The 26185-nt window shown below is 43.7% G+C and overlaps 1 pseudogene across 1 annotated transcript in view; it reads left to right on the forward strand.

The window, feature by feature from the left end:
* The window catches only part of LOC147886863 (uncharacterized), a 69582-nt pseudogene that overhangs the window by 30762 nt on the left and 12635 nt on the right, over positions 1-26185 (forward strand). The window contains exon 12 of the transcript XR_015543219.1: positions 26084-26143. The product of XR_015543219.1 is annotated as an uncharacterized LOC147886863 (transcript). The remainder of the gene's footprint in view (positions 1-26083; positions 26144-26185) is intronic.

Genomic DNA, 26185 nt, shown 5'->3' on the forward strand with positions numbered 1-26185 from the left:
CTCACATTCGGATGAGCTTGCAGCTATTGATAAGGATATAGAAGACAAGGAATTTGTCTCTATCACCCTCAATAGTCTGGCACCCTCATATGATATGTTTGTTACTTCCTTGACTATTATGCTCAAGGCTGCTCCACTTAGTTTTGAGGAGTTAGGTGACTTGCTCTTACAGGAAGAAATGCGGACTTCCAATTCATCCCATTCGAGTGAGCAAGCACTTGCCACTCATGGAAAGGGTAAATTTTAGAAAAAGACCAGCCATGCTTATCAGCCTGAGAAGGAGGGGAATGCAAACACAAATGCAGGGAATGCTAATAAAGGTGCAAAGGTGAAGAAAGGCAAATGCAATTATTGCAAGAAGCCTGGTCATTACATTACTGAGTGCTAGAAAAGGATTACCAATGACAAAAAGAGGCAAGGCACAAGCAGTAATTATGTGGTACCATCTGAAAATGCCAATGCTTCACCGTCTCATGCAAACTTTGCACAAGAGGGAAAGGATTATGTGTTTATTGCATTTCAGGATAGCTTTGGTGCTAGGGGGGATTTAGTTGCACATGATGCTTCTCTTGCTTCATCTGGGGATTCTTCATTTACTGCCATAGATACTTGGTATCTAGATAGTGGTGCATCAAAGCACATGACTCATAGGAAAGAGTGGTTTGAAGAAATCAAACATATTCATGGCCGACATGTTACTTGTGCCAATGATGCCACTCAGGACATCACAAGAGTGGGAGATGTTCTCATCTTTTGGATTCAAGAAAGAAAAAGTATATCCGTAATGTCTGATATGTTCCTGACTTGAGAAAAAAGCTTGTTTTTATTCCATGCATGGCTCATGATCAGCACATGCTTGTGGAATTCCAAAATGATCAATGCAAGATCAAGGATTCAAAGAAAGGGTATGAGATTGTGGCTACCGGTTCTTATGAGGCTAGCATGGGTCTTTAAAAGCTTGATGCTCAGCCCGATAATCAGCATGCTATGGTTGTCTCTTCTTCTACTCCAGGTGATTTATGGCATGCCAGGTTTGGTCATGCACATCACAGAGCTTTGGCATATTTGCATAATCATAATATGGTTGAAGGATTGCCAAAATTACAGCAGCCCGCTCAAGAGGTGTGTGAAGCTTGTGCTCTTGGAAAGTTGCATCGCCTACCGTTCCAAAAGGATGGTCCAGGTTCAATAAGAGCACAAAGGGTTTTGCAGATTGTGCATAGCGATGTTTGTGGACCAATGAATGTCACAACCCATAGAGAGTATCGGTATTTTGTCACATTCATTGATGATTATTCCAGGTTCACTTGGCTCTTTCTCTTGAAAAGCAAATCTGAAGTGTTCAATTGGTTTAAGGAGTTCAAAGCATTGACTGAGAACCAAACCACTGCCCTACACAAGCATTGGTTGATAGGACACCTTTTGAGGCATTTTATGGATACAAGTCCAAGGTGAATCATTTACGAGTGTTTGGGTTTGTTGCATATGCTTTGGTACCAGCTGAAAATCGATCTAAGCTTGATGATAAAAGCATTAGATTCATCTTTGTGGAGTATAGCACTGTGAGGGTTATTTTCCCTTGAATGTTTCAAATTTGCAACAACCTCATGGGGAGGGACAGCCCAATATTTGGAAGCATTATCAGTGCTGTGCAAAGAATGTTATTCGAGATGCACTTCTAGACGCTATTCCCAACGGAACAGCTGAGAATTCAGTTCCTAGATGGGCTAGGTTGACACTTGTAGATGCTAAAGATCAGCCTATATTGGGGAGAACCAGGGCTAGCACTAAGAATGCCAAGAAGGAGGTGAATTTTGCTCTCATGACCCAAGTGATGGAAGCTGAAACTGAGCCTCAACGCTTTGAGGATGCTCAAGGCAATCCAGCATGGTAGAAAGCCATGGAAGCTGAGATTAGATCCATTCAAAAGAATGCTAAATGGGACTTGGTTGATGCGCCCATTGGTAAGAATGTGGTTGGCACAAAATGGATCTACAAAATCAAGTACCACACTGATGGTATAGTTGAGAAGTACAAAGACCGGTTGGTTGCAAAGGGGTATGCACAAGAAGAGGGGATAGATTATGAGGAGACTTTTGCTCCGGTGGCCAAGATGACTACCATTCACTCTGTCATCTCTCTTGCTGTGTTTTATGGATGGTCAATGTACCAGATGGATGTCAAGACCGCCTTCCTCAACGGGGATCTCAAGGAGGAGGTCTACGTGCATCAGCCCCAGGGTTTGGTTGTTTAGGGACAAGCGCACAAGGTATGCAAGCTCAGGAAAGCCTTGTATGGCTGAAGCAAGCGCCTCGTGCATGGTATCATAAGATACATCAGTTCTTGCTGTCCCAGGGCTTTGTGAACACTCACACAGAGCCAAATTTATATGTATAGCAACAGAAATCAGATCTGGTCTTGCTGGTTCTTTATGTTGATGACATCATACTCACTAGCAATAATTCTCAGCAAATTGTAGCAGTGCAGTGTAAGAACAAAGTGGAGACAGGTTGTGAACACAAGTGAGCAAGAGTGCACACACAAGAAAGCTCCAATAGAAATGTTCAAATGAAACAATACAAGTACTTGGGGTATATAGTACCCAAGTACTACTGGTCAACCATAGGGTTGACTTTATGCCTACAACACCATATCTTTGTAATCTCTTACAAATCCCCCCAAGATATGGCTGAAAGTACCCTGGAAACATCTCAGGTGTACCCTACAGTACCTAAAGTACCATGGTTGCACAAATACCTATGGGAGTATACGAAAACAATGTCATTGTGAATCACTTCACAACCCCCCTTGACATTGTGAGAATGTCTCTGATCCCCAAGCCATGTTGATGTCGTAAGAAAAGATCTGTTGACATGGCTTTGGTGAAGATATCCGCCACATTGTCCTCAGATGGACAATAGTGAAGGCATCAAAAATACAATCCCGTACATAATGATAATGATTTTCAATGTGTTTCATGCAAGCATGAAAGACAGGATTGTTGGCTATGGCAATGCAACTCTGGTTGTCACAAAAGATAGAGTTTGCTTCGCCATCCTGTGTATGATGCAAGTCATGCAAAAGCTTCCTTAACCACATTACCTCCGTAGTGGCTGAATTTGCATCTTTATACTCTGCTTCACTGGAGGAAAGAGAGACTCGCTCTTGCTTCTTACTGAGCCATGAGATACAGGCTGAACCCAATGAGAAGCAATAGCCAGTAGTGGACCGTCTGTCGTCAATATCCCCTAACCAATCTGAGTCGGTGAAACCACTTAGCCCTAGATCACAATCTGAAGCATAATGCAAGCCAAGAGAGAGAGTGCCATGGACATATTTGAGAATCCTCTTTACTACATTTCAATGTGTGATCGTGGGACAATGCATGAACTGGCTCAAAGGCCCTGTGGCGTAGGCAATATCAGGCTGTGTGGAGCATAGATATATCAAACTGCCAACCAATTGCCTGTACAAAGTGCCATCAAACTTTTCAGCAACATCATGCTTACTCAGCTAGAGTCCCTTTTCAAATGGAGTAGCCACAGGCTTATAGTTCTCCATTTTTAATTTCTGCAATAACCCCTTCGAATACTTTGTCTATGACATAGAAATCCAATCATGGGTCTGCTAAAACTCAATGCCAAGACAATAATGCAATAGGCCCAAATCTGTCATGTCAAAGTTGTGACATAAAAAGGACTGCACTGCTATAATTTGCTGCAAATCACTGCCAGTGAGTATGATGTCATCCACATATAGTACCAACATGACCAATTCTGATTGTTGTTGCCGAACATACAGATTTGTCTCTGTATGAGTGTTTACGAAGCCCTAGGACAGCAAAAACTGATGTATCTTCTGATACCACGCACGAGGTGCTTGCTTCAGCCCATATAGAGCCTTCCTGAGCTTGCATACCTTGTGCTCTTGTCCCTTCACCTCAAAACCTTGGGGCTGATGTATATAGACCTCCTCTTTAAGATCTCCATTGAGGAAAGCGGTCTTGACATCCATCTGGTACACTGACCAACCATAAAACGCAACAAGAGAGATGACAGAACGAATGGTGGTCATCTTGGCCACTGGAGCAAAAGTCTCCTCATAATCTAATGGTGATGTAGGTTTTTGATAGAATACTTGCTGCTATGAGTTTCAGTTTCAAAGCGTCAAGATTCTGCCAGCCCAATCACGTAGCATCCTTTGGGCGAATGTTCAACTTTCCCATCGGCTTTGCCTTCATTGCCTATTTAATGTTGCAAATACACAAAGAATCAACACCATTTGAGCTCATGTCAATAGCGCTTTCCAAATATTGTACTTGCAGTGGAGCTTCAGTTTCAGCCTGATGGAAGGCATTTATTCAGATCTACATGGTTTCTTCTATCTCTATCGACATGGATCCCAACGAGACGAGGCCTCGACATGACCGTGACCCAGAACCCGTGACCCAACAGCTTAGATAGAGGGTCGACACACAGATCACACTTGGAGACATCCCCTCCTTGTTTAGAGTTGGAGCGCGACCGACGGGGGTCACAGTAGCCCTGGTTAGACGTAGAGCTACGACCAAGAGACGTGCTAGCCTGCGCACCTCTGAGTGGCCGACAACACTCTATTGCCGACTTCATGCCTCCACTGCCTCATCCATCCTGATATCTTGCTGTTGCTGGGGATGATGATGATATTGATGATGATGCTGAGATTGATATATAGTCGACCACCGACATCACTATGTTGTACTTAGGACTTAGTACTGCCATTCTTCATTTTTGGCATTTTGCATTTTTGCATTGGTATGGACGCTCGTTTAGTAGCTCCACTACCACAGCTCGTTGTATCAGGATTTTCACAGTCTCATAGACCCATCGGTCTTATAAAGACTTTAATAAACTTTCTTTCTTTCTTTCTTTCTATCCCTTGTGTGAACTGTTATTGGTAAAAGGTTGCTTCCACTGATGTGCATTGTGCATGCATGGTGAATTCTGTCACATGGCGTCAGAGCCATGTGAGATCTTGGTTAAAGAAAACCTAGAGAAGATGATAAATCAGTTCACCTATACCATAGATGCCTCCCAACGGACCTGAAGAAGCTGATTTTCATCAACAAGGCGGAAAGATTCAGCCAAGGACAACCTTGAGCTCAAGAAGGCCTACCTGGTGGTGTAGGTGTATAAGAGGAGAAGGAATCCAATTTAGAAGATCAAGGTCATCTATGTCCCTTCCTCCTTGCTCATCCCTCCTCTAGCCGCCCCTCTCAGTAGCCTCCTCTTCCTCACCTAATCCGCCCCCCCTCCCCTTGCTTGTTTTCCTACCCAACGTCCAACGTCCCTTGAATTGTTCCACTCTGCCTCCCAGCCCCTTCCCCCCCACTTTTGCTGCCCCTTCTGACTCTCACTCCTCTCAACCCACCTCTTCTCTCAGTTCTCTCACTCACTCACTCCACTCACTCAAACTTACACACCGCATACAAACACAAATGCTCTCCCATTTCTTCACTCACTCACTACTCTCTCACTTACACACACACACACACACACACCTGTTTTTTTTTTGAAAGAGGAATTCATTTGTCATTATACAACAAAAACTAGTCCCCAAGAAGGGAACATCCGGCTACAAACATCAAAATATATCATTATATGACAAGAAAATAGGATAATCAAGATCCTGTACATGTTGACAATCATAAAAGGATTGCCGTGGAGATGCCCAAAAGAAATGATACTTGGCCAAGGAAGGATCATCAAAGACCCAATGGTTACAATTCTTCCATAGGGTCCATAGTGCCCAATAATGACCCCAATAAAAGACAAGATCATATCCCTACTTACAGGCTGAAAAACAAACAACCAGAATTGCTGCCAATCTGCCAAAGCAAGCATTTGGGAAATGAGCCTAAAGCCATTACTATAGCAAAAGAAAGACATCATGAGATTCAAGGAAATGCCAAACAGATGAGGCATAGACTCCTGTAAGGACTGACATTGTCTACAATTGGCAGGAGCAATGTGACGACGATGCAAGCCCGGTTCAGATGGAAGAACCTCAGTCAAACTTGCCATTAAAAAAACTTTTGCTGAAGAGGGAGTTTTGAAACGCAATGTGAGGAAATTTTTCCGCCACCACCAAGAGAGCCACCACCAAGAGAGGGTGGTGTCATAGACAAAATGCGATTGGCATGAAGAGAAACCCAAGGAGGCAGCAAAACCTTATACAAAGATGCAACCATGATATCAGCCAATGGTAGTGCATGGCAAACATGATCATTCGATTGGAGAACCCAGTCTTTGAGGTGGCCAAGAATCTCAAGATGAGGTATTGTCTAAAAGTCATGGAGCATCATGACAATAAATGCCATAGGAGGGGGCCTATACTGTTGTCCCAAAACTGTTGTCCCAAAGCATACTACAGCTCGTGGAAAAAGAGATCACCATACCTGCAGCATCAAGCACATCATCCACAAGGCAAATTCCTTTGGATCAAAGAAAATAAAAATGGCGAGGATCCTACAAAGCCAATGGAGGTGTGAACACCTTCGACAAATGAAGGCTCTCGGCATGCAAGAAGTTTCCTACGAGAGTATCCATGCCATTCCATTTAAGGTGGGAAAGTAGGTGCCTCCAAGTAGAAAGCGAGCGAGTGACATCCCCATGCATTTTACGTCAACAAAGGTGATCCACTAAAAGCAGCTTGAGTGCTTTTCGTCGATAGCATAACTGCCATAAAATCTCCACGATATCAGGCATAAAACATGGGAAACATTACCAAGGGCATCTAAAACTGGATATAGGCAACGATAATCGAGTGAACTATGCGATAGCAGACATGTAATGGCACATGTAATGACCAGCTGGCCAACTTCCAGTATTCCAACTTCTTCCTAAGCATGTCCAGCACCTAATCATTTGGTGACACACTCACATTTGTCACACACACACACACTTTTTTTTGTGAAATCTTTGATTGATTATATTATATGAGTAGCAACCTCAAAATAAGGTGCTACAATTACATCAACTAAAAATTTTAGTATATTCCAAAAAGACCTCATGATCTATGCAGCGGGTCTGCAAGCAATCAAAGAAAGATTGCTGCAGAGAACGCCTAAAAAAGCCAAACAAAGAGAAAGTAGAATCACCAAAGACTTTACAATTCCTATATGTCCATAAAGTCCATAGTGCCCAGTAGCGAACCCAAACGAAGAAAAGATGAAACTCCGGTTTGGATGGATGAAACCCAAATGGCCAGAAGAACTTTCCAAACGGAACAAATGGGAATCTCACTCGCAGGCACTGTCGAAGTAGATAAGAAAACTCACGAGAGCACAGACAATGCCAAAACAAGTGAGGCACAGTCTCCGAAGAAGCACAACATATGTGGCACAGTGCAGAAGCAATGTGTCAATGAGCTAATAACTGTCCAGATGGAAACACTCCCAAAAGAACTCGCCAAAAGAAAATCTGTTGCCGAAGCGGTACTTTATAGGCCCAAAGTTGCTGTAATCTTTTCCTCCACCACTTGGTTGGGCGATGCATTCGCCAAACAAACTGAAACCCAAGGTTGAGGCAAAAGGATTTTATACAATGCAGGTACAATAATCTGAGATAGCCTCAAAGGACGAGAAGAGGACATTGGAGAAGTCAAAGTCCAATCTTCCAGCCGGTCCTAGAGTTCCAAAGGAGGAATCGGAACAAAAGGTGAAAGCATAGAAGTAATTTGTCGCCACAAAGGACAATAATGAGAGCCCAATCCATATGTAATAGTTGCTAGAGAAAAGGGAAGCATAGTACTAGCATCTCTATAACATCAGCAACCGAGGTGATGCCTTTAAACGAGACAAAGTAGGAACGTCGAGGTTTCTGTAAAGCCAAGGGAGGCTGAAAGACTTTCGACCAGTGAATGCTTTTAGCTCTCAAAGAATTCCCAAGCAAAGATTGCCGTCCATTCCATTCTAGATGAGAAAGAACATGCTTCCAGTCAAGAAGTAAGCACGAGACAAAAGGGTAGCCAGGCAAAGTGCCATCAGTTCAGCCAAAAAAGAAATCCTAGTGATCGAGTTGCCAATGACCAACTGCAGAAATACTGATATGAGTGACCAAAGTCCTAATCATAAGAGCCCAAGGCTGATCACCTTGCAGAAATTGCAGCAACATTTTACCCCTGTGGGCAAGAATATGCACATGAATATCCGTGATGTTCAATCCACCATGCATCTTGGGAGAAAAAATGTGATGCATCGAAAGCAACTTGAGATTTTTTCTGCCATGTTTGGATCGCCAGAATATTTCCATAAAGACAGACATGAAAGATGTAAGATATGCCTTAGTGAACATGATCAATGGCAAGTAAAATTGAATATATGCCACAAGGATGGACTGCACTATTCGAAGACGAACGTGCAAAGGCCAAGTTGCCAATTTCCAATACTCAAGCTTTTTTCAAAGATTAGCCAAAACCCAATCAGTTTGTTGTCGGCGAGTGAGTTCCCACCCCAAAGGGTAACCAAGATGACGAACAAACTGAGTGGGTGGAATGATGTCCCCGGGCCATAATAGACTATGCCAGTCTTTGGAATGCATAGAGAGCAGCTCAGACTTCTGAAAATTAACATGAAGACCAGCTGCCAAACCATAAACAGAGAAGGCTTGCATCAAAGCACCAAGATCATGGAGCGTATTCTTCGGGGTAAAGAAAGAATCATCAGCATAAGCTTGAGCAACCATGTTGCGATTAGCATCCAATTCCAAGCCATGAAGTGATCCTGTAGCAACAAGATGATCAATATATTACAGCATAGGATGAGTAGCAATGGCATACAATAAAGCACTGAGAGGGCATCCCTGGCGGACCAAACAACGAAGAGTCCACTCATCAGAGATATCCCCAGAAAGAATGCGAGCCGCATTGCTATCTCTGTAAAGCCAGTAAATAACCTGCTGCATTTTTTGTCCAAACCCCAAAGCTCGCATAGTTTGCGAGATGAAATCCCATTGAACTGTGTCAAAGGCTTTTGCAATATCTACCTGCAAGAGTAGAACATCCTGCTGTGTGTATTTGGCATATTCAATCCCAATATAAGCATTGGCAATGTTATCTGTGATATGGCGATGTGGAACAAAGCCATATTGGGAGGGATGCAACCATTATGCAAATAACCTTTGATCCGGCAATGATCTTGTAAATGATCTTGCCCCATGGTATGACTTCTTTTTATTCCAAAAAAAGAGACTTTTATTAAGTATGAATGAAACTCCGCAAGTAAAACTCAAGGGAAAAGTATATCATGCAAGGCATGAGAAAACAAAACCCAAACAAGGTAAAATCAAACTCCTATAGGTGAAAATGCTAGTGGGGATTTTGAGAAGAATGAGGAGGCGCTCCACTCCCTCAAGAAGAAAACCTTCCTCCTGGTTGAGGCTGCTCATGAAGACTATATCGTCCCTCAAATGGCTACGAAGGTGTGTACCGCTTTTTTCCCAGATACTAGCCAATGTATTTGCGGGGTGAAACCATCCAAAACCTTTGTACATTTGGACCTCCAAATATGCCACACTGATATGCTCACCAGGATCTCCCATGAAGTATCCAAAGATGCATGCGCAGCCTGTAGGTCTGTACAGAGAGCCAACAACATCAACCAAATGTCATTAAACTCAAAGAGCCCAAGAAGATTCATGTTTCTCGTTGAAACGAAAGAGCCCAAGAAGAGAAAGCTTGCTATCGCTCCCCAAGAGGAGATTGCTCAATGGTATGACTTTGGTATAGAGATATCTACAATGATATGGTGTTGTAGGCCATAAGTCAACTATATGGTTGACCAGTACTTAGGTACTATATATACCAAGTACTTGTATTGTTTCATTTGAACATTTCAGTTGGAGTTCACTTGTGTTCGCAACTCTTCTCCATTCTTGTTCCTACATGTGGTATCAGACCATCCGTCACTAGAGTCCATTCCCGTGCTTGCTTTCAGACTCCTGCAAGCTTGGTGCTCTAGTTTTGTTCTTCTCACATTCTATTCCGTTTCAGCTCCCATAGCTTGCATTCGACCCCGGCAGCCCACATTTTGCTCCAGTTCAGTCCGGTGCCTCGTTTCATCACTAGAGTCCATCCCCATGCTTGCTTTAAGACTCCCGCAAGCTTGGTGTCCTAGTTTTGTTCTTGGTTGCCCACATTCTGTTCTGTTTCAGCTCCCATAGCTCGCATTCGACCCCGGCAGCCCACATTTTGCTCTAGTTCAGTCCGGTGCCTCGTTTCATCGCCAGAAACAGCCTAGCGGCTGTTTTTTGACTTTTTGAGGTCTTTTCAAAATTTCAGAGCTGCCCGCAAACAAACAAACCTGTCCCGCACCATTTCGGATTGGGGGGGGTTTTTGCAAAATTTTAACCGTATAGTTGTACGGACATCCGTACGACCATACGAATCTATACGGATAGCTGTGTGACAGTGCCAAGAGTCCGTACGACTTGTCAGAAGGCGATTCCGAGCATTTTTTGGAATTTTTGCTCAGATCTGGACTCTTTTCAATTCCAGGATAGTTTCGAGAACTTCTCTTGCCTATATTGCAAGTGCATTGCAAGGTACATTGTTCATTTGAACTGTTACACAGCTTGAGGCTATTTTGGGCAGTTGTTTTTAGTGGGTACAACTTCTACAGGTTGTTTGCATCTCTTCCAGATTTGCATTTGGATTCCCATTGTGTTGGTGGGTGCAAGATTTGTGGCTGGAACAAGCCTTTTTGGTGCTTACTGAGCTTGAATTTATAAACCTTGGGACTCATTGACAGCTACTTGCAGTTGAAATTGCAATCTAGCACGTGAAGTGCTTCAGAATATTGCAATTTGCGCCAGTGCTTGGCCGGTTTTTGGGGCAGAAGTACTTTGCATTTGGGCCATTGTTTGGCTGCAATTTTTTGGGGCAGAAGTACAGTGCTTGATTGCATTTTGTATCCCGGAAGGGGATTGTGATTGAGCAGATTTTTGCACTTATTATCTCAGTAGGGATTGGGCTTAGTGCAAGCAGTTTTTGGGACAAATTTACTACTATTTCAGAGCAGCCACTATCAGTATATGCCACTGAAGCGATTGCATAGCAGTTAGTTGCATTTCAGGTGCCCATTTGTTGCCTTTCTTTGCAGATTTATTTGAGGTATTCTCGAGCCAGTATCATGTCTCTTTCATAGAACTTTGGGACCATGACTGAGGCCGACAAGTTGGATGGCCCCAACTATGCTTTGTGGTCATTTACACTCAAGAATATCTTGGTTGGAAAGGGCTTATGGGACATTGTGAATGGTGATGAGGCTAGACTTGCTGGGTCTAGCATGAGTGCATCATCCACTTCGACCACTACCACTCGGTCTTCTACTACTGCTCCCATGCAAGATCAAAAGAGGTTTGATCGCAGGGATGTCCAAGCGTTTGCCTTTGATTGCATTGTTTGTGAAGACACACATTAAGTCCACTATCAAGTCTTGCAAGACTTCAAAGGGAGCTTGGGATAGAGTGAAAAGTATGTGGAATGTGAAGAATGAAGCAAGAAGCGTTGCTTTGAATAAAAGACTCAATGACTTGTTCATGCAGGAAGGTCAAACTATTTTACTTCATATTGCAAAGATTACTCACATTCGGATGAGCTTGCAGCTATTGATAAGGATATAGAAGACAAGGAATTTGTCTCTATCACCCTCAATAGTCTGGCACCCTCATATGATATGTTTGTTACTTCCTTGACTATTATGCTCAAGGCTGCTCCACTTAGTTTTGAGGAGTTAGGTGACTTGCTCTTACAGGAAGAAATGCGGACTTCCAATTCATCCCATTCGAGTGAGCAAGCACTTGCCACTCATGGAAAGGGTAAATTTTAGAAAAAGACCAGCCATGCTTATCAGCCTGAGAAGGAGGGGAATGCAAACACAAATGCAGGGAATGCTAATAAAGGTGCAAAGGTGAAGAAAGGCAAATGCAATTATTGCAAGAAGCCTGGTCATTACATTACTGAGTGCTAGAAAAGGATTACCAATGACAAAAAGAGGCAAGGCACAAGCAGTAATTATGTGGTACCATCTGAAAATGCCAATGCTTCACCGTCTCATGCAAACTTTGCACAAGAGGGAAAGGATTATGTGTTTATTGCATTTCAGGATAGCTTTGGTGCTAGGGGGGATTTAGTTGCACATGATGCTTCTCTTGCTTCATCTGGGGATTCTTCATTTACTGCCATAGATACTTGGTATCTAGATAGTGGTGCATCAAAGCACATGACTCATAGGAAAGAGTGGTTTGAAGAAATCAAACATATTCATGGCCGACATGTTACTTGTGCCAATGATGCCACTCAGGACATCACAAGAGTGGGAGATGTTCTCATCTTTTGGATTCAAGAAAGAAAAAGTATATCCGTAATGTCTGATATGTTCCTGACTTGAGAAAAAAGCTTGTTTTTATTCCATGCATGGCTCATGATCAGCACATGCTTGTGGAATTCCAAAATGATCAATGCAAGATCAAGGATTCAAAGAAAGGGTATGAGATTGTGGCTACCGGTTCTTATGAGGCTAGCATGGGTCTTTAAAAGCTTGATGCTCAGCCCGATAATCAGCATGCTATGGTTGTCTCTTCTTCTACTCCAGGTGATTTATGGCATGCCAGGTTTGGTCATGCACATCACAGAGCTTTGGCATATTTGCATAATCATAATATGGTTGAAGGATTGCCAAAATTACAGCAGCCCGCTCAAGAGGTGTGTGAAGCTTGTGCTCTTGGAAAGTTGCATCGCCTACCGTTCCAAAAGGATGGTCCAGGTTCAATAAGAGCACAAAGGGTTTTGCAGATTATTGTGCATAGCGATGTTTGTGGACCAATGAATGTCACAACCCATAGAGAGTATCGGTATTTTGTCACATTCATTGATGATTATTCCAGGTTCACTTGGCTCTTTCTCTTGAAAAGCAAATCTGAAGTGTTCAATTGGTTTAAGGAGTTCAAAGCATTGACTGAGAACCAAACCACTGCCCTACACAAGCATTGGTTGATAGGACACCTTTTGAGGCATTTTATGGATACAAGTCCAAGGTGAATCATTTACGAGTGTTTGGGTTTGTTGCATATGCTTTGGTACCAGCTGAAAATCGATCTAAGCTTGATGATAAAAGCATTAGATTCATCTTTGTGGAGTATAGCACTGTGAGGGTTATTTTCCCTTGAATGTTTCAAATTTGCAACAACCTCATGGGGAGGGACAGCCCAATATTTGGAAGCATTATCAGTGCTGTGCAAAGAATGTTATTCGAGATGCACTTCTAGACGCTATTCCCAACGGAACAGCTGAGAATTCAGTTCCTAGATGGGCTAGGTTGACACTTGTAGATGCTAAAGATCAGCCTATATTGGGGAGAACCAGGGCTAGCACTAAGAATGCCAAGAAGGAGGTGAATTTTGCTCTCATGACCCAAGTGATGGAAGCTGAAACTGAGCCTCAACGCTTTGAGGATGCTCAAGGCAATCCAGCATGGTAGAAAGCCATGGAAGCTGAGATTAGATCCATTCAAAAGAATGCTAAATGGGACTTGGTTGATGCGCCCATTGGTAAGAATGTGGTTGGCACAAAATGGATCTACAAAATCAAGTACCACACTGATGGTATAGTTGAGAAGTACAAAGACCGGTTGGTTGCAAAGGGGTATGCACAAGAAGAGGGGATAGATTATGAGGAGACTTTTGCTCCGGTGGCCAAGATGACTACCATTCACTCTGTCATCTCTCTTGCTGTGTTTTATGGATGGTCAATGTACCAGATGGATGTCAAGACCGCCTTCCTCAACGGGGATCTCAAGGAGGAGGTCTACGTGCATCAGCCCCAGGGTTTGGTTGTTTAGGGACAAGCGCACAAGGTATGCAAGCTCAGGAAAGCCTTGTATGGCTGAAGCAAGCGCCTCGTGCATGGTATCATAAGATACATCAGTTCTTGCTGTCCCAGGGCTTTGTGAACACTCACACAGAGCCAAATTTATATGTATAGCAACAGAAATCAGATCTGGTCTTGCTGGTTCTTTATGTTGATGACATCATACTCACTAGCAATAATTCTCAGCAAATTGTAGCAGTGCAGTGTAAGAACAAGTGTAAGAACAAAGTGGAGACAGGTTGTGAACACAAGTGAGCAAGAGTGCACACACAAGAAAGCTCCAATAGAAATGTTCAAATGAAACAATACAAGTACTTGGGGTATATAGTACCCAAGTACTACTGGTCAACCATAGGGTTGACTTTATGCCTACAACACCATATCTTTGTAATCTCTTACAAATCCCCCCAAGATATGGCTGAAAGTACCCTGGAAACATCTCAGGTGTACCCTACAGTACCTAAAGTACCATGGTTGCACAAATACCTATGGGAGTATACGAAAACAATGTCATTGTGAATCACTTCACAACCCCCCTTGACATTGTGAGAATGTCTCTGATCCCCAAGCCATGTTGATGTCGTAAGAAAAGATCTGTTGACATGGCTTTGGTGAAGATATCCGCCACATTGTCCTCAGATGGACAATAGTGAAGGCATCAAAAATACAATCCCGTACATAATGATAATGATTTTCAATGTGTTTCATGCAAGCATGAAAGACAGGATTGTTGGCTATGGCAATGCAACTCTGGTTGTCACAAAAGATAGAGTTTGCTTCGCCATCCTGTGTATGATGCAAGTCATGCAAAAGCTTCCTTAACCACATTACCTCCGTAGTGGCTGAATTTGCATCTTTATACTCTGCTTCACTGGAGGAAAGAGAGACTCGCTCTTGCTTCTTACTGAGCCATGAGATACAGGCTGAACCCAATGAGAAGCAATAGCCAGTAGTGGACCGTCTGTCGTCAATATCCCCTAACCAATCTGAGTCGGTGAAACCACTTAGCCCTAGATCACAATCTGAAGCATAATGCAAGCCAAGAGAGAGAGTGCCATGGACATATTTGAGAATCCTCTTTACTACATTTCAATGTGTGATCGTGGGACAATGCATGAACTGGCTCAAAGGCCCTGTGGCGTAGGCAATATCAGGCTGTGTGGAGCATAGATATATCAAACTGCCAACCAATTGCCTGTACAAAGTGCCATCAAACTTTTCAGCAACATCATGCTTACTCAGCTAGAGTCCCTTTTCAAATGGAGTAGCCACAGGCTTATAGTTCTCCATTTTTAATTTCTGCAATAACCCCTTCGAATACTTTGTCTATGACATAGAAATCCAATCATGGGTCTGCTAAAACTCAATGCCAAGACAATAATGCAATAGGCCCAAATCTGTCATGTCAAAGTTGTGACATAAAAAGGACTGCACTGCTATAATTTGCTGCAAATCACTGCCAGTGAGTATGATGTCATCCACATATAGTACCAACATGACCAATTCTGATTGTTGTTGCCGAACATACAGATTTGTCTCTGTATGAGTGTTTACGAAGCCCTAGGACAGCAAAAACTGATGTATCTTCTGATACCACGCACGAGGTGCTTGCTTCAGCCCATATAGAGCCTTCCTGAGCTTGCATACCTTGTGCTCTTGTCCCTTCACCTCAAAACCTTGGGGCTGATGTATATAGACCTCCTCTTTAAGATCTCCATTGAGGAAAGCGGTCTTGACATCCATCTGGTACACTGACCAACCATAAAACGCAACAAGAGAGATGACAGAACGAATGGTGGTCATCTTGGCCACTGGAGCAAAAGTCTCCTCATAATCTATCCCCTCCTCTTGTGCATACCCCTTGGCAACCAAACAGGATTTGTATCTCTCAACTGTGCCATCTGAATGGTATTTCACCTTATAAATCCATTTCGTGCCAACCACATTTTTTCCAATGGGCGCATCAACCAAGTCCCATGTGGCATTCTTCTCAATGGATTTAATCTCAGCTTCCATAGCTTTCTGCCATGCCGGATTATGCTAAGCATCTTTGAAGCTTTGAGGCTCATTTTCAGCTTCCATCACTGAGGTCATCAAAGCAAAATTGACCTTTTTCTGATTTTTCTGAGTGCTGGCCTTGGTTTTCCCCAAAGTAGGCTGATCCTTAGCATCTTGAATGGTCAACCTTGCCCAAAGTGGAATAGATTTTTTTGCTATACCACTCACGGCTGCATCAACATCTTTAGTGGCCTCACGACGTTGATAATGCCTCCAAACATGAGGCTGTCTATTCTCAATAATTGTCTGAAAATCTGAAACATTTGAGGGAGAGCCATCCTCAACATGTGGCAAGCCATCTGAACTATGAGAAATAGAAGGGGAAGCATCAAGAGACTCCATCTCATCATCCTCAAACTGGATGATGTCCAAAGGGGTGTCATCGTGGCAAGTCTGCACTAGCGGGCTGCATGCACTCATTCTTAGCAAAGAGAACATCTCTGCTGATTATTACCTTCTTGGTAGCGGGATTATAAAGCCTAAATCCCCTACTTTCAGTGCTATATCCCACGAAAATGCATTTGACACTCTTGTCATCAAGCTTTGTCCGATGTGCATCTGGAACCAAAGCATATGCCACTGAGCTAAAAACTCTGAAATGACTAACCTTTGGGTTAAAGCCATACAAAGCCTCAAATGGAATCACGTTAAATAAAGCTTTGGTAGGGCATCTGTTCTGAATATAAGTGGCTATCGCAACTGCTTCTCCCTAAAAAGCCTTTGAGACTCTCTTGAATTTCAGCATACATTTCGTCATCTCCATGAGAGTACGATTCTTCCTCTCAGAGAGTGGATTATGCTGTGGTGTGTAAGGGCATGTCAAGTGATGTTTAATCCCATGCTGCTCAAAATCCCTGGAATGCATGTGACATGTACTCTCCCCCTCTATCTGAGTTGAGTGTTCCAATTCTAGAATTGGTTTGGTTCTCAGCCATAGCTTTGAACTCTTGAAACCAATAGGACACCTCAGATTTTTCCTTCATGAGAAAAAGTCATGTGAACCTGGAGAAGTCATTTATAAAGGTCACAAAGTACCTTGCTCCTCTATGTGTGGGAATAGTCATGGGGCCACATACATCACTGTGCACTATCTGCAACACTCTGGTTGCCTTGACCCAATTCTTGCCTTGTTTACTGAATGGCAAGCGATGCAATTTGCCAAGTGCACACCCCTCACACACTTCATTTGCCTGCAATTTTGGCATTCCGTGAGTCATATTATTGTTGTACAAGTAGGACAATGCCCTGTGATGGACATGTCCAAACTTGGCATGCCATAAATCAGCCTGGGAAGTGTTTGCTATACAGCCAATACCTTCTGATCATAAGGCTGAGCATCAAGCTTGTATAAGCCTCTGTCATATGTGCTTGTTGCTACAACCTCATACCCGCCTCTGTCATATGTGCCTGTTGCTACAACCTCATACCCTTTTTTTGGATCCTTGATCCTGCATTGGTTATCCTGAAATTCGACCAACATATGTTGATCATGGGCAATGTTTGAAACTGAAATCACATTTTGCCTCAAACTTGAAACATACCAAACATCTCGGATATACTTTAACTTTCCCATTATCAAGCTGAATGGGAATGTGCCCAACTCCAATGATGTCTTGAGAAGCATCATTGGCACATGTAACCTGTCTGCCATGAACAGGTGTGATGCTCTCAAACCACTCCTGGCGAGGAGTCATGTGCTTAGTAGCACCACTGTCGATATACCATGTATCACTTGCAACAAGGGAAGCATCCCTTGATTGATTTTTAGCATTTAAATGCATCTGAAGCACGAGTTTCAGTGGGGGCAATAAAATTACTGCTAGGGCTGTCCCTTTGCCTTTTCTTTTCATTGGCAATCCTTTTCTGACACTTTGTGATGTAATGTCCTGGCTTCTTGCAATAGTTGCATTTGTCCTTTTTCTGAATTTTTCTTGAATTGCTTGCATTCCCCTACTTGCACTGAGTTGTATGGCTGTGTTTTGGCTCAAACTTTTTCTGAAATTTGCCCTTTCCACCCATGGCAAGCGCTTGCTCACCCTAACGAGAGGCTTGGGCAAAATTTGAGCATCTCTATTCTTGCAACAAAAGCCCAACTAACTCATCAAATGAGAGTGGGGCTGCCCTGAGAACAATGGTCAATGAAGTGACAAATGTGCCATATGAGGGCGCTAAGCTATTGAGAGTAATAGAGATGAGCTTCTTGTCTTCTATTTCCTCATCAATACTTGCGAGCTGATCACATAGATCAGTGATCCTGGCAATATGATCAGTGATGGCCTGGCCTTCCTACATGTTGAGATCCTTGAGTTGATTTGTCAAGGCAATGGCCCTTGCCTCATTCTTAATATGATATGTGTTTGCCAATCTTCCCCATGTTGCATTTGCATCCTTGCACGACTTGATAGTCGTCATAATGTGCCTCTTCACATTTGTGGCAATCAAAAACATCGCTTGGGCATTGCGGCGGTCAAACTTCTTCTGCTCCTCCGTCGATGCTATGGGAATAACAAGAGGGGCTATAGCAGACGACTGTTTGCATGTAGTCGACCCGGAGAAGCCGTGCTGGATGTAGATGAGCCTGCTAGCCTCACCTCATCCCCGCTAACAATATCCCACATGCCCTTACCAACCAAGATGTTCTTAAGCATGAATGACCACAAGGCATAGTTTGGTCCATCCAGCTTGTCACCCTCGGACAAATTGCCAAAACTGTCTGAAAGAGTCGACATGATGCAAAATGGGATACCCACAAGCTGCAAATGTACCTGCAACTTCACCCTGCAACCTTCAGCCATACAACCAGCCAGTTGTACAGTCGTACAACCAGCTAGCCAGTCAGCCGTACAGCCAACTAGCCAACCTTGAAGCCTTCAAGAGACCTCAAAGTTCAGCAGCCAGCTCTGTGAGTCGTGACTACTGACGGTGTAACCTCAGGATTCAGGAATTGATTGAAATTTGAAGGAGGACCAAGGCACTCCCTCTTATCTCTCCCATGTCTGTTGAAAGTTGAAACTTAAGTCTTGAGTCTTGAAGTTTTCTTCTCAGTCTAAATTTCAGATTTTTATCTCTCTCTCTCTCTCTCAGATGGAAGAAAGAAAGGAGAAGAAAGGGAATTTGTGGAGACACTAAAGCCATTGGGAAAGGGCCAATTCACTTGTAAATGCAAGTACTGCCCTCACAAATAGGATGGAGGACCTACCCGCATAAGAGCACACTTTCTTGGGCTGACAGGCCTTGGGGTTGACCTTTGCTCCTCCCCCCCTGAAAATGTGAAAGACACTTGCAGAAGGTTGCAAGCAAAGGCAAGTAGAAATAGATTTGCAGAAGAGCTTGATGCAGATGTGGTCGATTTGGAGATGCCTCGGAGAGTGGTGCTGCAAGTGCAAGTGCATCTACACATGAACCAAAACAGAAGAAACAAAAGGTGTCAAAGGAAGGCCTTGGCCAAGGCATGGGAGTCCCAGGCACGGAAGGATGCCTACATTGCTCTTTGGCGCTTTTTCTTTGTAGAGGATGTTTCTCATTGGAAGGTGAGGAGTCCATATTTTTTGGAAATGGTCCGTGCAATTGGCCAAGCTTGGCCTAGCTTTAAGCCTCCATCTTATAAAGCCTTGCGCACTTCGGAGCTGAAAAATGAGGTGGTATGCATAGATCAAGAGTTGCTGCTGTTTCGAGAGAAATGGAAAAAGTATGATGTAGCATAGTGTGTGATGGCTGGTCTGACACTCGGCGTAGGCCTATCATTAATATCATGGTCTCATGCATTTTTGGCTCAGTATTCTTGAAGTATGTGGATACTAGTGGGTAGCATAAATCGAGGGAATACATTTTTAGAATATTAAAAGATGCCATTCTTGACGTTGGTCCAGATAATGTGGCGCAGGTTTGCATGGATAATGCATCTAACTGTGTGCAAGCAAGAGAATTGGTAGAGGAGGAGTGGCCCCATATTTTCTATACTAGATGCACACGTCATTGCCTTGATCTCTTGTTTGAGGACATTGGGCAGCTTGCTTGGGTGAAGCCATTGTTAGCACATGCCAACATGATTGTGACATTTGTTACTCGAAAGCACACCGTGTTAGCTTTATATAGAACTTTCAACAAGAAGGAATTAGTGAAACTTGTACAGACTCAGTTTGCTTACATGTTTATCGTGTTAGCAAACTTATTGGATGACAGAGTCTACAATGGTTTGCGTCGTATGGTTGTGAATAATGAGTACTGCAGGAAGAAAGTATCACGCACTGTGAAAGCACAACAGGTGTCTTCCATTGTATTGGGTGCCTCGTTTTGGCAGGAAGCAAGAGTCATAGTGAAGATATGTGCAGCTATTTTGAAGATCCTTCGTTTGGCTGATAGGGAAGGGGCTACCGTGGGACTTGTATATGAGCTCACTAATCGAATGGTGGAGAAGATACAGATTATAGATGCCAGAGACTCCTCCAAGTTGGCTGATGTCAGAGCCTTGTGTATTAATAGGTGGGATATGATGCACTCTCCTTTACATATGCAGAAACTTTTGTTCTCCATCCTATTTGGAGAGAAAAATCCAGATGGTGATAAGGAGGTGCTGAGCATCGTAGCTGGCCGTGGAGAACTGGAAGACAAGGCGTTGGCCTTAGAGTTGCTGCTGTTGGCCTGTGACAGGAGCTTAGAGTGTTGGAGCCCACTATGGTCGATGATCCCGTAGGTGAGTTCCTTCCCACCGCCGATGGTGAGGTATAGTTGATGGGTTGTGTTGTAGGGAGCCGTTCGTTTGGAGCCTTGGAGCTCCTTAGTTTGTTGGAGAGTCTTTAATGGAGAGGCGGCTGCCGTGTGCTGCCCGTCGTGCTGGAGTAGTTGCTGGAGGTCGATCGTCGCTACAGGTTGCCAGGTTCCGAGCCACTGTTTGTGCGTTGCTTTGACTTAGTGTTGTAGCTCGTGGAGCTTTGGCTTGTGGAGCTTTGGCATTGGAGCCTTAGAAGGCGTCGTTTGGAGATCCAATACACGAAGTATGATGTTGAGAGGTAGGGTATCTTATTTGATGAGTTTGATGTTTACAAGTCCATGTCACGCACATTTGCTCGGGCAATTGCAAAGGATGATAAGAGGATGCACCAAGGGGTGAAGTCGTGGGAGACATTTGGGGCTCACACTCCAAATTTGCAGCCATTGGCTATTCGAGTGCTCTCGCATGGGACATTATACAGCCATACTAATTTGCGACCGATCTCCAAAATCAAGAAAAGGGGATTTGAGAAGATAGAAGTGACCTTGGAAATGATCAACAAGGAGAAGGATGATGAGAGGCTGCTTGCTTTGCAAGAGACTACAGAGGGAGAAGAGGAGATTTCAGCTAGACCAGCGCCTCTTGTTACAGGAAGGATGAATGTTGCTGCAGCTTCAAGGCAGCTCCAGTATTTTGGAGTCCCATGGCGAGGTAGATGAGATTGACAGTGATGAGGATGAGGATGATGAGGAGGATGGCACTGATGCTGATGATGATGAGGATGAGGCACATGATGAGGATGCACCTTGAGGCTTGAGCCTCATCAGTTGTGATGCATTTTCAGTTTTGTTTCCTGGCTGTGGCCAGCCTGCAGGCTCAGCCTGCAGGCTGGCAGCCTTTTCAGTTTGTTATATGATGTTTTCCAGCTTGCCTTTGACTTTTTGGTGTAGTACCTACAGCCTACAGGCTTCTTTCACTTTTCTAGTATCTACTACCTGCTACCTTTGATAATTGATCATGATGTTTTGGTGTCTATCACTATGTATCAAATGACAGAATCCAGTCCCTGGACTCTTCTATGAATGATGATTCATGATTCATGACTTTAAAATTAATAAAAGTGAAGTTGAAAGTTTTGTAGTTCTCTCTCAAGTGAATGTGTACAATGTATCTTTTCCTAGTAATTTTGGGGTAAAATTACGGTCACGTATGATTCAGCCCTGAGGGCTGAACCATACTCCAATCATACTTCCGTACCCGTATGACATATGCGTATGCTAACATATGGAAAAACTATGATTAGGAATAGACTCCAGAGTACTTCAACCATATCATTGAGAGGGGATTTGTATAGATATCTACAATGATATGGTGTTGTAGGCCATAAGTCAACTATATGATTGACCAGTACTTGGGTACTATATATACCAAGTACTTGTATTGTTTCATTTGAACATTTCAGTTGGAGTTCACTTGTGTTCACTTCTTGTTCTTTTGTGTTCACAACTTTTCTCCATTCTTGTTCCTACATTTAGCTAGTCCCCTTCTAGCTCCATCTTATCTTTGGAAGACAAGCTTAGGGTCCTTATGGAGGACATCATTGTGGAGCATGGATACAATTTGTTTAGCACAGTCTTTAGCTCTCATCTCTCAAGAAGACAGATTCTTCGTCTCGCATCTCTTGAGAAGACATATTTGTGATTGGCACCTCGTAGAGCTTTCTTCGGACCAGGTGTCCCATCTTAGGGACATCAAGTTACTTGACAAAGGTTTCTTCTAGCTAGCCTCCACCACCTCCTCGACCTCCTTGGGCATCAGCCCTAGTTCGGAGGGTAATGCAAGGTCGCAAATGACCTTGTTCCCCTATGGCACCCCAATACCTCCACCCTCTTATTCCAATCTCCATGAAATTACTTTGTAGTCCTTGCAGAGAGTGGGGGGCCCTTCTAGAGGTGGAGGACATCGAAGCAGACTTTGAGAGTGTTGGAGACCCACCTCTTCATGATCTTCACGACAAGGATACCATTACAAGATTCCAACAATAATTAGGCTACACAGCCCAAATATGGGCTTGAAGCCACCTACTTGAACTTCTGTGTGGGAGAATCAAGCCTCCTCACTAGAGCTGTTTATTTCTCTAGTGGAGTACCCATCTATCTTTTGATATATGTCAAGCAACGCCCTGCCTTCTACACTCCTAATGGGCCCATGTCCTCTTAGATAATACTTTCCCACCAGTCCTTTTTCTCCAATAAGGATTGTGAGCTACAATGTCCACAATTTAGGTGGGATCGCTACCCATCACAAGAAGCAGGTCATCAGAGACCTGCTTCACTCCTCGGTCACTCATGGGCCGATCAACGCCCTCCTTCTCCAAGAGCACGAGCTCATCGACAAGCAATGTTCCAAGACAAATAAAGTCCTATTATATAGATCCACTTGTAGTCATGTAGATTGCTATGGATTTTTACTCTTCTCTCTAATAGGCTAAGGCCTCCACCCCACCCAAATGCAAAGCCTAGCAGAAAGTTTGGGAGAACATGCCTAGAATATTCATAGTAGATATGCGGACCTAGTTGGATTTCCCTTTCATGACACTTCATCCCTTGCCAAGAGGCAAATATCCAAGCGATGATGGCATACGCCTTCCTTCTTCATCACCCATTGGAACTCTATAGGGGATGCCATCACTTCAGCCTTCTAGGAGATTTATGGCAGCAATACCATGTTTCTCTATCTCTTAGAGGGGGTCATTCATCGTATAACCAAGGGAGGGGGATAGGAATCTCATTTCCCTAGGGAGGCTTGTCACTCTTCCTAACTTCATATATGATGCTCAGACTTGTTGCAGGGCAGGAGCGTCTTAAACATCATCTTCTCATTTTGGCAACCTATTGAACGGGCCAAGGAAGGCCAAGGATATTGAACCACCCTTTTGCTTGACTTTGAGAAGGCATTTGACAAGATTACTAGAGCTTCTTGAACAAAACCCTACATTGAATGGGTTTCTCTGAGTAGTGGATCATCCGGACTAACAAAGAACTTCACAACAGCGAGCTTCAGACGACATAGCAATGCTCCTAGAGGCCTCCCTCAAGAACAACCTTTGTTGTTTCAGAGCAGCCTTGGAGGACTTTTCTCTTGCAGTAGGGGGCACTCATCTTCTAGCACAAATCCAGTGGATTTTGGGTTCGTGATGCAAACATACCAAGATGGGGGGGGCTCCAGATGGATACAACCACATAACTAGGATGTCAAGTAGGTGTGGATATTAGCCTCACCCTTGCTCCTTCCTGAAGAAACTTACGAGGAAGCTATTTCTTCTCCACATTAGTAGCAGATGTGATTTGAGGTCTGCAACTTCTTGCTGGAGTGAAAATATACATTCTTGCATGTGAGATAACTCACATTGCATTTGTACGACTTCCGTAAGGTGTTGAGTAGCCTCGGTGTTGACATCACTGCTGAATAAGACTTGTTTGAATCATCGGTCTGCTTGTATGGGATGTCATTGGGGGTTGGAACTTGGTCCCTTCGACATCAATTTGGATGTGGATGCTTGGGTTATGCATCTTGAGGTATTGTCCACCAACATGTCAACTACTTCCCCCTAGATTGTTGGGGTAAAAGGGGATTCTGAACAAGGGGAGGGAGGGGCACTGTGGATTGGCTAGAAAAGGGACTTGTTGGAGAGGCTTGGATGAGCAGAAGTGGAACATGGGCTAATTGGAGGTAGGAGAGGGGCAGGCTGAGCTAAGCGGAAGCAGTAGAGGAGCTGGTCAAGGCTGAGTGGAAGAGGGCTTAGCTGGGATAAGAATGGGGAGAGAGAGAGAGAGAGAGAGAGTCTATTAATGTCCACGGGAGACCAAAGGTCTATGGGACAATAGAAAAGCCATCCAATACATCAGCTTAGGGAGAGCTCATGGCAGCTCCGTGAGAGTGCATAAAGCAACTCCACTTATTTAGAGTACCTAGATTATGTCTTGGGAAAACATATAGTCGGCCATACATCATTTTAAGACTAAGAGTCTTTTGGTTTTGATTGAAACTCCTAAATGATTGTTATTCCTCCACGGTACACTGCCCATTTACCATCCTTCTTGGCAGCCTTAACTCTGGCTAATTCCGTTGCTTTATCTTTCAGCTGAGCCCTTGTGAATTCCTCCGCTATCCAGAGCTTAGTACCTTTCAGATTGTAGGATTGTCGTAAAATCTTGAGTCATAAATCTCGTGAATTAAACTTAAGGACAGCATGACCTTTACTCTGGGTGATAAAGACTGTTCTAGCTTCACCATCATCATCAGAATTATCAGACTTGTCATCCTGGTCAATGTTGTCAGGCATGGCTGCTTTGACATTTGATAAGGTATCACTGAATGAGTCCTCCTCCTTGTACCATCCTTCTAGGAGTCCCCCAACGACCTCCTATTTGGCTGTCCATATTTCATTATGAACTAAATCCTTGACTGTGGAGACTAACTGGGGGGTAGGGGGGAAGCCTTACAAGACTTCACAACCTCATCAATCACTGCCAGTTTGCCAGGCCCTTCTATAACCTGAAGTTGAGCCTTTACTTCTGCCAGCTCCAGCCTTGACTCTCTGACTGTTTGCTGCAAATAAAAATCTGTTCATGTTGTCCAATGATGGGTCGCTTTGAACCTTCTTGTTGGTAGTTGCGTGCAAAAGGAGAGGGTATCATGGTTGTCACTGTCGCATATTGTGCCTTGGTTGAGGTTAATGGTGTTAAGGGGGCTTTCGAGGAAAGAGTTGGCCATATCTGAGTACCCCCAAAGCTGAAGCTAACCCCCATACTGGGCCCGGGGTTCAGCCGGCCTGCGGTTACGTGGGGTCGGAGAAGACTAACTGACGAACCCTAACTAAACTAAAGTGACGGCATGAGCCCTAACTGGGTTGAACTGAGTGGCGAGCTGCTGCTGCTACTGGTCGACGGCGACCTGGACTGTTTAGTGACGGGTTGAGGGACGGTAACTGCTTGGACGAACGACGAACTGACAAGCTAGAACAGACGATCAGCGAGATGAGCGATGAGCATACGATCAGCAAAGGACTATTAGCGACGGTCGATGGAGATCAGTGATGGACGGAGAGGGGATCAGCGACGGATGGACGGAGAGAGTTACATGTGATCCTTAGGTATACTAAAGGGTCTATGTACAACGAGAGAGAGAGAGAGAGAGAGAGAGAGAGAGAGAGAGAGAGAGAGAGGGGGGGGGGGGGGGGATCTATAAAGTTAGTCTTGATTAATCATATACATCATGTTCCTGTTGTTTACTGACTATTTGACTATTGTATGACTCGTACTCAAATACTGCATCTTGTTCTTTGCTATATTCAAAAAAGAGAAGAGATACAACTGACTCGTTTTGGTCCTGAAGCAGAATTTTCAGCAAACGTACAAATCTTTGCTGCTAGAAATTGACAACCTTAATGATAAAATGAAGAAACTGGTGAGAATAAAGCAACTCACTCCGTTTCAGTATTACAATTTG

Source organism: Dipteris shenzhenensis, chromosome 23 (assembly GCF_047967505.1).
Source record: "Dipteris shenzhenensis isolate YYH24624 ecotype China chromosome 23, Dip_SZ_1.0, whole genome shotgun sequence".
In the NCBI taxonomy this organism is placed as follows: Eukaryota; Viridiplantae; Streptophyta; class Polypodiopsida; order Gleicheniales; family Dipteridaceae; genus Dipteris; species Dipteris shenzhenensis.